Raw genomic sequence first — 14,699 nt, 5'->3', positions numbered from 1 at the left:
AAATAGGTAAGTTTAATGTGCTGAATAATTTAGGGTTTCTCCGTGATTGAATTATTCATGAGTCCAGCAGTGTTCACTTGCTCAGTTGTGTTACCTGCCTGATGCAACACCCTTCATTGTTGTAGGGGCATTCTTTTTTGGAAGGTATGGAGATTGGACACTTGGCTTGAATTTGTCCCTTCCATATCACACAGCATCTAATGTCAGTCTTAGGCCCTGTCATCAATAAGTGTTTGCTGGGCTGTGTTGCAGTCTAACTCAGTTCAGCTGTGGATGCTTCAATTGTCTTAAGAAGTGTAGGCAGTTCAATTGTTGCTTCTTTGTTTGCACTTTATTTAAACTTTATTGCAACTTGGAATCTGAACTCACTTTAGAATTGGCCAATGTTGAAAATATTTCAACCAAACCATTACAGTAGCAGTTTCGTCTCATTCTAATATGAAACCTTTTTAATTCCAAAATGATAAACCTGAGGAATTTCTACCATTTCTTACTTTAGCTTCTGCCTTCAGCTCACACAGCCCAGAAAAATCTTTGACTAGCTTTCCCTTTGCCTTTGTTGTTGATTCTCTTCCATTTTTCAAATGAGAAAGAGGTGAATGCACAATATTCTGCTCAGCAGTGAAATTTCTTGGTCCTGATATACATACAGGGCGTCCCAATTTATGAACATTGAACTTATGAATGCTCAAAAACAAAGTTGCTGGAAAAGCTCAGCAGGTCTGGCAGCATCTGTGGAGGAGAAAAAAGGGATAACGTTTCGGGTCCGGTAACCCTTCCGCAGAACTGAGAAATGCATTCCTTACGAATGCTCATACATATGAATGCTATCCCATACAGAGGTGCATCAATATTACTTGTAATGATCTGACATGTGAATGTTTCCTTGAACTTAAGAACAACTATTTTACATTGTACTTACTGTGCTCCAACTTGTGCGCAAATTGACTTGCAAGTAGGCTCAAGAACTGAACATGTTCCCAGCCCAGGGTCTGCCTGTACAGGGTTTTCTTGTAATTATTGTCCCATATGTTAGGCAGTTGCTTGCTGAACTTCTTTCAGCTGTAAGGAATACTTTTTCAAAGGTAGCTATCTGATAGTATGTGGCATTTGCTCATGTCAAACTTGGAATCTATGTGATGACAATTGACATAAACGTTTGCACGCCAAAATGTTTGGTTTAGGCCACAGAATTGCTCTGGGAAATCTTTGGGTTTATGACCTGTGGAAAACTATTCTAACACATTTATCTTTTTATGTGGGTCACTTATTGGTCATTTGCTTTTCTGTGGCTTTTTTTCATCTTTGACATATTTTCTGAAATTTAACTACTTTCTCGCAATAACAGCATTTTATTAAAAGCTGGGTTCTAGTTCTCTCTTGCATGACATAGTGTATTTACATAAGAATGTTGGACTGTCACTTGAAGTGCCTGATCATGTGACATAATGAGCACATCATTGGCCATTTTTGAGGGAAAATATTTTGTCTGACTTGCTGCTTTGTAGACTCAACACCTCTTGAATAAAGTTCGTGCTGTTGTTAAACATGTTGGACTTCTATCCTTCTTGAAACATGACAAGACAAGTAGTAATAAGGATAAAAATTGCTTTGAGATCCATTAGAGCAATCCACTCATTCATCAAAAAGAAAGTAAAAAACAAAGCCATGTTCTTAACTTCAGGGTCTGATGTAAAGAGGTAAATAAATCAAAAGATGCAATCCTTGCATCAAAATTGGTAAAGTCAATAAATAAAAATGAAAGGATATTACCCCTGGAGGGAATTACACAGTGCACAAAAAGATCACCACATTCTCCATGTTGAGTAACACTGAGTAACAAGTACCCTACACAGAAGGAAATGTTTTGAACTAGAGGAGTAGTCTTGGAAAAAGGAAACAGGCAGCCTCAGGAATATTTAGGAAGAAGAAAAGTGTGGTAAAACTTTCATTGTGCTATGCAGGACTTTTTCATTTTAAAAAAAGCAAAAAATTTTGGTGCCTCACGATGAAAATGCAGAGAGCTGGAACCACACAGGGAGCTTCCATTATTTTGTTCAAGCAAACAAAATTGAAGCAGATATAGTCATCACTGTATTCCCAAGTATTACGAGGAACAACATTTAACCTCCTGTGGAGTCTGATACAACCAGAGAAAACGAAGAAATAGTAGGAATCCTACAAAACCATTGATGATTGTTGAAAGGGTTAGATTCCACAAATGCAAGCTGCATGTTGGGGAATCTATCTCCGAGTTGGTGGCAGTTTTAAAGACTTGAACAGAATTTTGAGAGTTTGGAGGCAACTGAATTATGCTATTAGAGTTGGACTGGTGTGTGGTTTAAGACGTAAAGCGATCAGAAGAGATAACTAATGGAAAGGAACCTAGATTTGATGGAACCAGCAGCCCAGGAAACTCAATAGTTATGCTCAAGCATGAGAGTTCATAAAATAGCAGCTGAGAGAGTTCACAAAATGGTGGCTGAGAGATGAGCGCAAACATAGAAGGAAACTGTTGGTGTGAGAAACAGGTCATGCAGCAACTCTTAAAAAAATGTATGCAGAAACTGTGGCAAAAAAGGGCACATTGAATGGGCATGTTTGAAGAAAAAACATGAACGTACAGCAAAACTACAGAAGTAGAAGAATCAAAAGAAACTCTACACAGTACAAAAAGGGTATGAGAAAAGACTACACTCAGTCTGAAGGGGAGCTGTTATTAAACTTACTGACCATTGCCAGGGACACCTACCAATCACCAGTCACTCCCTTAATGGCAAACTAGTAAGAATGGAGATGTATACTGGAGAAGAGGTTTCACTGATACCTGCAAGAGTGTGTCAGAGGCAGCTGACTCAAATTGTACCTCAAAAATTGTATTAAGGACATACACAAGCGAAGTGATTTTAAGGGGTTGTCTCAAGATGTTCAGTTATATGATCAATCTGATAACTTGCTCTTACATATTGTCATGAAAATGGGTACGGAAAATCAAACCAGGTTTAAGTAAATAGCTTGTTAGATTCTGATAACATCAGTAAATGTTTTAAAGAAACTTGCCACTTCTAGGGAAACTAATAGGAATCTGGGAAGCACGGAATAGATCTCTGTCAAATTGAAAATCAAGGAAGAGAAACAAGCAAAATACTGCAAGGCTGGATAGTGCCTGTTGTAATCAGGCCAAAGGCTGAGGCAGAATGAGAGAGGCTGGTCAAGATGGGAGTTCTTGAATGTATAAATGTGAGTGGTTGGGCCATGCCGAGATGGACAATACACATCTGCAGTGCTGTCAAGGTTGCTATTAATCTGGGACTGTGGGCTGAATACTATCCTTTGCCTTTAATTGATGATCTAATTAATGGACTAGCTGGAGGTCAGCTTTTCAGGAAAATTGACCGTAGTCAATTCATTCTCCAGATGAATGTAGATCCCGAGTCACAGAAATATTTGATGATTGTGACACATAAAGGACTATTCAAATGTATAGAGATATTTGAAATCACATTGCACCGGCATTATTTAACATACCATGGACTGGACTTTAAATTGATTGGAAGGAGTCCAGTGTTACCTAGATGACATTTTAATCATGGTGAGAAATGGGTAAAGAAAACATCTCTGCAATTTAGATGCGACTCAGTAGAGACTTGAAGGTTATGGCCTCAGAGTGAGAGAAACAAATATGATGTTTTTAGACCTTCCATTGAATATTAAGGCCATCTCATTGATGCTAAGGGCCTACATAAATTACCTTCAAAAGTCAAAGCACAAGCTAAGGCACCAGCACCCAAAAATTATAATCCAACTATGATCACCTTTTGGGTTTTCTGCAAAATATTGCAACCATTCTCAAGCCAGTGCACAATTTATGATGCCAAAACAAGAATTGGAAATAAGAAGATAAATATGAACGAGCCTTTAATAAAGCCAGATGTCCTCACTTCCTACAGCCAAGTTAACATTGCAACTAGGATACAATCCATCACCATATGGAATGGGAGCAGTTGTTTCTCACGTCTTATGGTGGAGAGAAGCTAATAGCTTTAGTACCAAGAGCAGAAATGGACTACGCACACAGAAAGAGGTTCTAGAAATAATTTTTGGGATTAGATGATTCCGTCAAAATCTGTCTGGCCAGGAATTTACATGACTAACAGACCTCAGACCATTGAACCTCATACAGGGATACCTTTAACAGCAAGCTGTATGCAAAGGTGAGTGTCGGAGCTATCAGCTTATTCTTTTACAATGAAGTATCAGCAATCCAAATGCTGGTAGGAACTCTTTGCCAAGTGAGTTGATTACAAACAGTCTTCGTTTGGCATTTTCTACTTCAACAAATAGAGAACACTCTGGTAACAGCTGGACAAGTTAAGAAGTACACTAGAAATGATCCACTACAATCAAAAGTGATGATTTACATATACATATTAATCAATTAAAACCTTCTAACTGATTAAAGGTTTAACAACATCTTTGGTTTGTTTAATACATCCTCACCAGTGGTATGACCCTTTGATCTTTTACTTATAAATTCTGTGTCTGATTCTATCTCTCTCCTAACACCTTAAAAAGGACTAAGGCTCCAAAAACTTGTGTTTTTTTCAAATAAACCTGTTGGACTATAACCTGGTGTTGTGTGATTACTGAGCTTGTCAATCCCAGTACAACACCAGCATCTTCACACCATGGCTATCATTGATACCACCAACTGCTAGGTCAAAGTGGAGAGGATCTCTAAGAAGATCATGCATATCAACACAGACATCAAGTTTCTACAGAAATGCAAGAAAGCACAAAAGATTCCCGAAGGACTACAGATCATGAACACACTCAAGTTGACCTATTCCACATCATAAATGATGGACATGGTACTTTGAGGCAGGATCACAGGAACAAGCCCAGAACTGAAGCCATGTGTCACACAGAAGTTGGCATTTATCACCTAAATGACTCCTATGGGGAATACAGGTCAGCATTCCACTACAGCTAAGGAAACGTGTATGGATTTACCCGGAGGCTATGTTTGGCGGCCAGGGCTCAACTCTGAAATTGAGGAGAAAACAAATACGTGCATCTTGTGTAAGAGTGAGTATCCTACCTCCATAAGTGCCGTTACACCCACAGAAATGGCCAGAAAGGCAAAGAATCCATATTGGCTATGTTGGACCATTTGAAGGAAAGTACTGATTGACACCCTGCGAGTTGGGGTGAAGTTGTGATCATGAAGGCAACATCTTCAAATAAAGCCATTGAAAAATTGCTGAGATCTTTGCAACGGTCGGTTATCTGGAACAACTTCAAAGTGATAATGGCCCACAGTTTACATCACAAGAGTTTACGGACTATCTAAAGCAGAACAGAATTCAGCATTTCCAATCAGCTCCTTACTGCCCAGCCACAAATAGTTTGGCAGAAAGCTTTAATCAGACGTTGAAATATTCCTTAAAGAAAACTCGAGATCAAGGAACATTATCCAAATGACTGAGGCAATGTTTGTTAGCATGTGGGAACACAACCCATTTGATGACTGAAACGCTCTCTGGCATTACTTGTGGTAAAATATCAGATGCCCACAGTATTTGATGTCCTGAAACCACCTATAGCAAATTACACTGTTGACAGAAAACAACAGAATCAGGTTTTCCAGTGGGAGAATAAGGCAAAATGCTGCATTTTCTAAACAGGCCAAGAAGTGCTAGAGAGGAACTACTCCGGTGGTGAAAAAGTGGGTAGCAGCCATTATTGTAGCACAGGCTGGACGAGTTTCCTATACTGCACAGACTGGAGATGTCGTAGTGTGGAAAAGATGTGCATATCAACTCTTGGCAACCAGAATGAATGTGTCAGAGACAACATTAATTGAAAATCCACAGATAACTGTGCCATATAGAGACCTGGTTCTACCTGAGGACTGAACAATTGAAGCAACTAACAGACAGGGTACCTTAGTAGACGATACCATGACATTGCATGAATCTTGAAACGTTCAGTCACCCCAGGAAAAGACAACAATGATGATGTTCCTAAAACACCAGAGGTTAAAAACAATGAGAAAAATAGACAGACCTTAAGGTGTGTCCAGAAGGTCTGATTGTTGTAAATATGATTGTAAATATTATCAATGTTTTCACTGCAGATATCTGATGTAGAGGGAGAAGGATGTTATGTATTTATGTATGTTAGACTTCATTTTAAGAGTTCAATCATGTGATGTGATGTTGGGATCATTGGCTGGTTTGGAGAGAAACGGTTTAGTCTAACTTGCTGCCTTGCAGAGTGAACACCTCTTGAATAAAACTCCCGCTGTTGTTAAACACACTGGACTCCTATCCTCCTTGAAGCATAACACAAGGCTTCTTTGTACCAGCGGATTAGCAAAGGCTTTGAGCATCTGATATCTATCCTACCGACTGCATTTTTGGTTTTATATCTCACAGAATAAACAGATTTGCGAGATCTCTATGCCAAATATTTTTTTCTCCAAGATGGCGGTGGAGGGGTTGGGTGCTTCTGAGCTGGAGCTCACTCGCTCTGACAGCTTTGCTTTCTTCTTTGCTCATCTTTTTACTTCTTTTGGTTTCATTTTTTTTGTTTTTTTTTCTGTATTGACCTCCTGGAGGGAGCTCAGTTGTGAAGATGGCAGCGGCTGGTGGCTTTCGTGGTCAGTCACAGTGCCCCTGGGCACCTGGGCAGAATTCTGGCAGTCAGCAGCATTGCAGATTCTTTGAGGTCCAATGTGGTACCACAGCGGGATGCCCACAGAAGCAGGCAGGCCGGGGCAGCTGGCAGTGACAGTGGGAGTAGGCAGCCTGAGGCAACAGCGGGAATGAGGTCAAACCCAAAGCAGGGGAGGTCAAACCCCTAAGAGGAGCACAAGCCCAGCATGGCCAGGCGCTTATGGACTGTGGTGTTAAACTATTAGTTTGGTTTCTTCATTTTTCTTTTCCACTTTTGGTAAGGACTACATTGCTTAACTTTTTAAACTTTGCTTTTCTAGTTTTTTTTCTGCTTTGTACCTAAGCTTCTTTACCAGGTACTTTTGTACCTAAGATGTTATTGTAAGTGGATACTTGTAAACTTTTCACTGTAGTCATGTAAGTACATGTGATAATAAAGCTAATTCGGACTGATCTGATTTGCTTCCGAACCGCTGTTTTACTCACCATCTGAAAGCTTTCAGAGTTATGTCTTCTGTGAATGGTAGTAAATTTGGCAAACACTCATCAGAATTGCCTACAACAATCCCTTATGAACAGTGAGTTTCAGTCATCATTGTCACATCTTTCCACTAGCCTACAAAGATTACGAATGGAATCATCGATGGATTCACCTCGATGCTGCTGTGCTGAGTAACATCTTGCTCTTTTGAGAACCGTGTTAGTTCTGAGGCTGGAATAATAGTTCTAGGCTTTTATTAATTCTATGAATTTGTCTGCATTTTGTTTATCTTTTCATGAGAACATCATCTCCTATACTTGTGATCAGAGATAATGGGAACTGCAGATGCTGGAGAATCCAAGATAACAAAGTGTGAAGCTGGATGAACACAGCAGGCCAAGCAGGAGCACAAAAGCTGACGTTTCGGGCCTAGACCCTTCATCAGAGAGGGGGATGGGGAGATGGTTCTGGAATAAATAGGGAGAGAGGGGGAGGCAGACCGAAGATGGAGAGGAGAGTATAGGTGGGGAGGTAGGGAGGGGATAGGTCAGTCCAGGGAAGATGGACAGGTCAAGGAGGTGGGATGAGGTTAGTAGGTAGGAAATGGAGGTGCGGCTTGAGGTGGGAGGAAGGGATAGGTGAGAGGAAGAACAGGTTAGGGAGGCGGGGACAAGCTGGGCTGGTTTTGGGATGCAGTGGGGGGAGGGGTCAGGAGGCGAGTTACTCGCTGCAGTCCTCCCTACTTCTGGCCTGCTGTTGTAGCCAGTGTGTTTATGTGGTAAATCAAGTTGAGTTTCTGGTCAATGATAACCCCAGGATGTTGATAGCGGGGGATTTAGTAATGGTAACACCATTGAATTGTCAAGGGTCGGTGGTTAGATTGTCTCTTATTGGTGAAGGTCATAGCCTGGCATTTGTGTGGTGTGAATGTCACTTGTTACTTGTCAGCCCAAGCCTGGATATTGTTCAGATCTTGTTGCTTTTAAACATGGACTACTTCAGTATCTGAGGTGTCACGAATGGTGCTGAACATAGTGCAATCTTCGGCAAATATCTCCATTTCTGACCTTATGCTGGAGGGAAGGTCATTGATGAAGCAGCTGAAGATGGTTGGGCTGAGGACACTACCCTGAGGAACCCCTGCAGAGATGTCCTGGAGCTGAGATGATTGACCTCCAACAACCACAACCATCTTCCTATGTCAGGTATGACTCCACCCACCGGAGAGTTTGCCCTCAATACGCATTGATTCCAGCTTTGCTAGGGCTCCTTGATGCCACATTGGTCAAATGCAGCCTTGATGTCAAGGGCTGTCACTCTTACCTCACCTCAATTAAATCAGGAGAGCAAGCCAGGAACTGCAAATATTATTTTGTAGATAAATATTTAATATTCTATGGGATAAGTCTCATCCAGGTCTCTTGTGACTTTGAGACTAAAACAAGACTTTCACTTTGACCTGCAGAATATTAAGTAGGCGGTTCCAATTTTTACATCTTTGGATGAGGGCAACCTTGAGTTATTGGTAGTTGAGGAGCAGTGCAGAAAATCCATAATCCAGAACATAATGATAACTCCAGATCTTAGTTTATATGGCAGCAATGGGAATGGAGAATTAGACGGTTTAGATATAGAGGGATGGAGGGTATAGATTTAAAGGGATGTGCAAAAGAAGCAAGGGTGATGTTGGACAAAAAATATTTTTTCACACGTTCAGTAGCTGTAGTATGGAATGCACTCCCTGGAAATACAGCGGAAGCAAATTCAAATGAGGCCTTCAAGAAGGAACTGGGTGTATATTTGGATGGAAATAGAGTGCAAATGTATGTGGAGCAAGCAGGAAATTGGGACTAAGTGATGATGCTTGTTGATGAACTGGTATGGGCACAAAGGCCAAATCGCCTCTTTCTATGCTATAACAATGCTGTGATTTAAAATTAAGGGGGTGCAGTGGAGAAGAATTGCAAAGGGAACAACTGAGGGAAGTCAATGATTAAAATAAAAATCTTTCAACAAATGACAGCAAGAGAATAATCTTATAATCGGTCAACGACCTAAAAGATTTGTAAGAAGATTTGAGTCTGAAGGTGAGTACTAGGTATCAAATACTCTTAATACATTCTCCCTCGTTCACAAGGATGAAGATGAGCGGTACGCTTCCTCTAAACAAAGAATCCCAATAAAAATCAATGGTTTTCTGTAACAGAGATGGAAGTCCAATATATGTTCAACACAAATGATTTCCCAAGGATAAGTAGCATTTATCACAGAGTTTAAAAAGTATCAGGGAAAGGAGAGGGTTTTTGTAAGACATCAAGAATCATCATGAGACAGTCACTGGACACTGGTGAGGCTGACTGTCAAAAAGGGGACAAAACAGGCATCAACAACTATAGATTGCCATTAGTCCATCAGTCTTGTTATCTGTACAATCAAAATTTAACCAGAAGCTATCAATGTAGACTGAGAAAGCAAAATTTTGTTTGATTCCTTTGAAAATGTGGCATTTCAACTGGACAGTTGTGATTTTCATTAGCCATTGTATCCTAACTTCAGACTCAAGGTCAAATTTAATATAAAGCAGCGGAGTTTCAAGGAAAGGCCTGGATTTAGATAAGAACTGGGTAGCGAGTGGGAAACGTTGTTCCGTTTAGAGAGGAATGAAGACAATATACCTTGTATGTGCCTTGGTACTGGCATTCCTAACTTAGATCAATGACTCTTGCTCAGAAATTCAACATGAAGTTATCAGTTGAAGAGTGTGATGGTCAAATTTAAAGATGATACAATCCAGGAGGATCAGATGACTGGCTGAGAAATTGCAGGAGCGGTCACAGAAAATAATTAAGCAGACAGAGAGAAAAAAAGCAAGTATACTTCTATATAGCCCTTCACAAACATTGAAAAACACTTCACAGCCAATTAGGTACTTTTAAAACAAACAGAATGTTGGAAAAGCTCAGCAGGGCTGATTTAATCTGTGAACAGAAATCAGAGTTAACATTTTGGGTCGAGTTCTGAGGAAGGGTCACTCAATCTGAAATAATGAAATGTGAGGCTGGATGAACACAGCAGGCCCAGCAGCATCTCAGGAGCACAAAAGCTGAAGTTTCGGGCCTAGACCCTTCATCAGAGAGGGGGATGGGGTGAGGGTTCTGGAATAAATAGGGAGAGAGGGGGAGGCGGACCGAAGATGGAGAGAAAAGAAGATAGGTGGAGAGGAGAGTATAGGTGGGGAGGTAGGGAGGGGATAGGTCAGTACAGGGAAGACGAACAGGTCAAGGAGGTGGGATGAGGTTAGTAGGTAGGAGATGGAGGTGCGGCATGGAGTGGGAGGAAGGGATGGGTGAGAGGAAGAACAGGTTAGGGAGGCAGAGACAGGTTGGACTGGTTTTGGGATGCAGTGGGTGGAGGGGAAGAGCTGGGCTGGTTGTGTGGTGCAGTGGGGGGAGGGGACGAACTGGGCTGGTTTAGGGATGCGGTGGGGGAAAGGGAGATTTTGAAGCTGGTGAAGTCCACGTTGATACCATTGGGCTGTAGGGTTCCCAAGCAGAATATGAGTTGCTGTTCCTGCAACCTTCGGGTGGCATCATTGTGGCACTGCAGGAGGCCCATGATGGACATGTCATCTAAAGAATGGGAGGGGGAGTGGAAATGGTTCGCGACTGGGAGGTGCAGTTGTTTATTGCGAACCGAGCGGAGGTGTTCTGCAAAGCGGTCCCCAAGCCTCCGCTTGGTTTCCCCAATGTAGAGGAAGCCACACCGGGTACAGTGGATGCAGTATACCACATTGGCAGATGTGCAGGTGAACCTCTGCTTAATGTGGAAAGTCATCTTGGGGCCTGGGATAGGGGTGAGGGAGGAGGTGTGGGGGCAAGTGTAGCATTTCCTGCGGTTGCAGGGGAAGGTGCCGGGTGTGGTGGGGTTGGAGGGCAGTGTGGAGCGAACAAGGGAGTCACGGAGAGAGTGGTCTCTCCGGAAGGCAGACAAGGGTGGGGATGGAAAAATGTCTTGGGTGGTGGGTCGGATTGTAGATGGCGGAAGTGTCGGAGGATGATGCGTTGTATCCAGAGGTTGGTGGGTGGTGTGTGAGAACGAGGGGGATCCTCTTTGGGCGGTTGTGGCAGGGGCGGGGTGTGAGGGAGGTGTTGCGGGAAATGCGGGAGACGCGGTCAAGGGCGTTCTCGACCACTGTGGGGGGAAAGTTGCGGTCCTTGAAGAACTTGGACATCTGGGATGTGCGGGAGTGGAATGCCTCATCCTGGGAGCAGATGCGGCGGAGGCGGAGGAATTGGGAATAGGGGATGGAATTTTTGCAGGAGGGTGGGTGGGAGGAGGTGTATTCTAGGTAGCTATGGGAGTCGGTGGGCTTGAAATGGACATCAGTTACAAGCTGGTTGCCTGAGATGGAGACTGAGAGATCCAGGAAGGTGAGGGATGTGCTGGAGATGGCCCAGGTGAACTGAAGGTTGGGGTGGAAGGTGTTGGTGAAGTGGATGAACTGTTCGAGCTCCTCTGGGGAGCAAGAGGCGGCGCTGATACAGTCATCCGAGTCCTTGATATCCTTCTAGAATGTTCAAGATAAAAGTAAAATACAGGTCATCATACTGGACCAGTTTTCTTAATGGTTTTGCAATATTCTAGCTGTGATTAGAGATGCTTTCAGGTATTTTGTCAAAGTGGACTGGCAAGCATTATCATGGAAATGGAATTAATTCTGAAGTGTTTAAGTGAGGTAAGGGGAGGCGGTAGGCAGAAAACTACACACAGATACAAATTTGATTGCTTACTCAGAGCCTATTCATAGATTCATAAATGTTTACATCACAGAAGGAGGCTATGGCTCATTGTCTCCATGCTGCTTCACACAGATCTGACTACACTAAACCTATTTTCTAATTTTTGGCCCGTTGCCCTGAAGGCTATGGCAATGCAAGTGAATATCTAAATAACTTCAATACTAAGAGAATTCTTGACTGAAGCATCTTTTCATTGCAGTGAAATCCAGACTCCCCACCCTTTAAGTGAAGAGATTCCCCTCAACTTGCTCTTTATCCTTTTACCTCTTACCTTAAATCTATGTCCCTGGTTGTTGACTCTTCACCAAATGGAAAAAGTGCCAACCTGTCTCTGTCCCTCATAATGTTACACCCCTCTAGGAGGGCACCTCTCAACATTTGTTGATCCAAGAAAACAAACCCAGACTGTCCAATTTTTTCTCGTAGCTTAGACCGTCCAGATCTTTGTCAGTCTCCTCTGCAGACTTTGAAGTGCCATCATATCCTTCCTGTAATGTGCTAATCATAACTGCATGCAGTACTTCAGTTGTAGCTTAACTAGCATTTGCACAGTTCCAGCATAACCTCCCAGTTCTTGAATTCAATGCCTTAGCTAATAAAAACAAGTATCACAAAAGCCTTTTTATCCACCTTATCTACGTGTCCTGCTACCTTCAGAGATCTGTGGATATGGATACTGAGGTCCCTCTGATCTTCAGTACTTTCCAGTGGATACTTCCAGTTTCCTTGGATATATTACATGGATATATTACTGTGGATATATATTACATCCACAGTGTAATATATCCATAGTGTAATCCCCTGCCTTATTAAGTCTCTCTGAGTGAATTATTTCACAGTTTTCTGGGTTGAATTCCATTTGTCATTGCTCTGATCAGCTGACCTATCTGTTGCTATTCTTCTGCAGTTAAAAGTTATCATCTTCATTATTTATCCCTCTAATAATTTTCATCTCATTTGCAAACTTCTTCACATATCTTGTACTGTCCAAATCATTCAGGTACACCACAAACAGCAAAAGCCCAAACACTGGGGCATTCATAACCCCCTTGGAAACAGACTTCTGGTCGTAGAAACATTCCTCTACCATCTGCCTCAGTTTCCTACCTCTCAGCTAACTTTGGATGCAAAGTGCCATTTTGTCTAGGACTCTTACTTTCTTGTCCAGTCTTTCATGATGGACCCGATCAAAAGTCTTGCTAAGTTCGTATTTAAAAATGTAGTATACTCATCAATATTCCTGGTAATTGCCTCAAAAATTCAATCAATTTTGCCAAACATCCCTTAACAAAACCATGCCAAAAATTCCTGATAAATCTGAGTCTCTCGAAGTGCAGATATATTCGGACCCTCAGAATTCTTTCTAAGAACTTGCCCATCACTGAGGTTAAATTGACTGGCCTTCAAAACCTTGTCTTTCCCTTTCTCACTTCTGTTAAAGTGGAACAATATTGGCTGTCCTCCAGTCCCCTGGCACCCAATCCCTGGCCCAACAGGATTTGTAAATTACCATCAGGACCCTTGCTATCTCTTACAGACCTGCAGATTTATCCACTTCTAAGGTTGCTAAATCCTCTGGCACCTTTTCTGTCCCACGTTAATTTCTTCTAATATTTCACAGTCCTCCATCCTAATGTATATACCCATACCATCCTTTTCCATTGTGAGATCAACATAAAGTATTAATTGAAGACAGTGCCTTCTGGATCTTCTGGGTCTATGATCTCTGATGGGCCTATCTTTCCCGACACATCCTCTTGCACTTGATTTATTTTTAAAAATATCCTCCGTGATTTTCTTTATCCTATCTGCCCATGCTTTCTCGTGCACTCTCTACTTTTCTAATTTCCTTTATAAGAATCACTGCATTTTTTTATGTTCCTCCAGAAACTCTGCCATATTGAGCTGTCAGTATCAGCCATAAACTGCTCTTTTTTTTTAATCATAACATTTATATCTCTTGACATCCAGGACTCTCCAGTATGGATCAGATTCTTTGTCCTTCTGAGAACATGCTATTTCACTATTTCCATCTAGAATGCTGCTCACTGCTATAATGGCCTTTCCTCAGTTGACAGCTTCCATTCCCAGCCCATCCTTATCCTTTTACATACTATCATGAATTTAACTGATTTATGGTGGCTATCTCCAAAAGGCTCCCCTACTGATTCATCTTCGACCTACCTGGGATCAATTCTGAATATTAGCTCTTGAATTGCTTTTTGCTTGTTAGCCTGTATTGGTGAAGAAAGGTACTAATGGGTATAATTTAAAAGTTTTGTTCCGTCCCTAACTTGCTCACCCAAGCTATCCCCATTAATATCTTGGTAGTTAAAATCCCCTACTAGTACTGCCTTACTATTCTCACACTTCTGATATCTGATTACACATTTGATCCTCTATCTCTCCCTGACTGTTTGGGACCCAACAGCATGTATGCCCCTTACATGTTTTTTTACTTATTTAACTGTGCTTCCAAGTTACCATCCCCCCCTCGGTGCTATAGTTAACTCTTGTTCAATACTGACCTCCACCTTCCATCCTTATCTAATAACCAGAAATGTTCAGCCATCTTTCAATTAAATCTTGGTCAGAGCTATGATATCATACTTTCACGTGTTTATCTGTGTTCTCAGCCCATTTATCTTATTCCTCAGCCCCTTGCATTAAAATATATTCCATTTGAACTTACTAAAGTCACTTCTTCCTTCACAGCTTGTTTCCTCTGCCTTCCAGACT

The 14,699-nt window shown here is 41.8% G+C and overlaps 1 protein-coding gene and 1 long non-coding RNA gene across 3 annotated transcripts in view; one reads left to right on the top strand and one right to left on the bottom strand.

Moving 5' to 3' along the window:
• shank3a (SH3 and multiple ankyrin repeat domains 3a) overlaps positions 1-14,699 on the bottom strand; it is a 730,589-nt gene that overhangs the window by 257,985 nt on the left and 457,905 nt on the right. The window lies entirely within an intron of this gene.
• The window catches only part of LOC132210954 (uncharacterized), a 189,541-nt gene that overhangs the window by 159,800 nt on the left and 15,042 nt on the right, over positions 1-14,699 (top strand). The window lies entirely within an intron of this gene.

This window comes from Stegostoma tigrinum, chromosome 25, assembly GCF_030684315.1.
Source record: "Stegostoma tigrinum isolate sSteTig4 chromosome 25, sSteTig4.hap1, whole genome shotgun sequence".
NCBI lineage: Eukaryota > Metazoa > Chordata > Chondrichthyes > Orectolobiformes > Stegostomatidae > Stegostoma > Stegostoma tigrinum.
The sequence above is the reverse complement of the archived record's forward strand: the minus strand, read 5'-3'. Positions and strand labels throughout refer to the sequence as shown.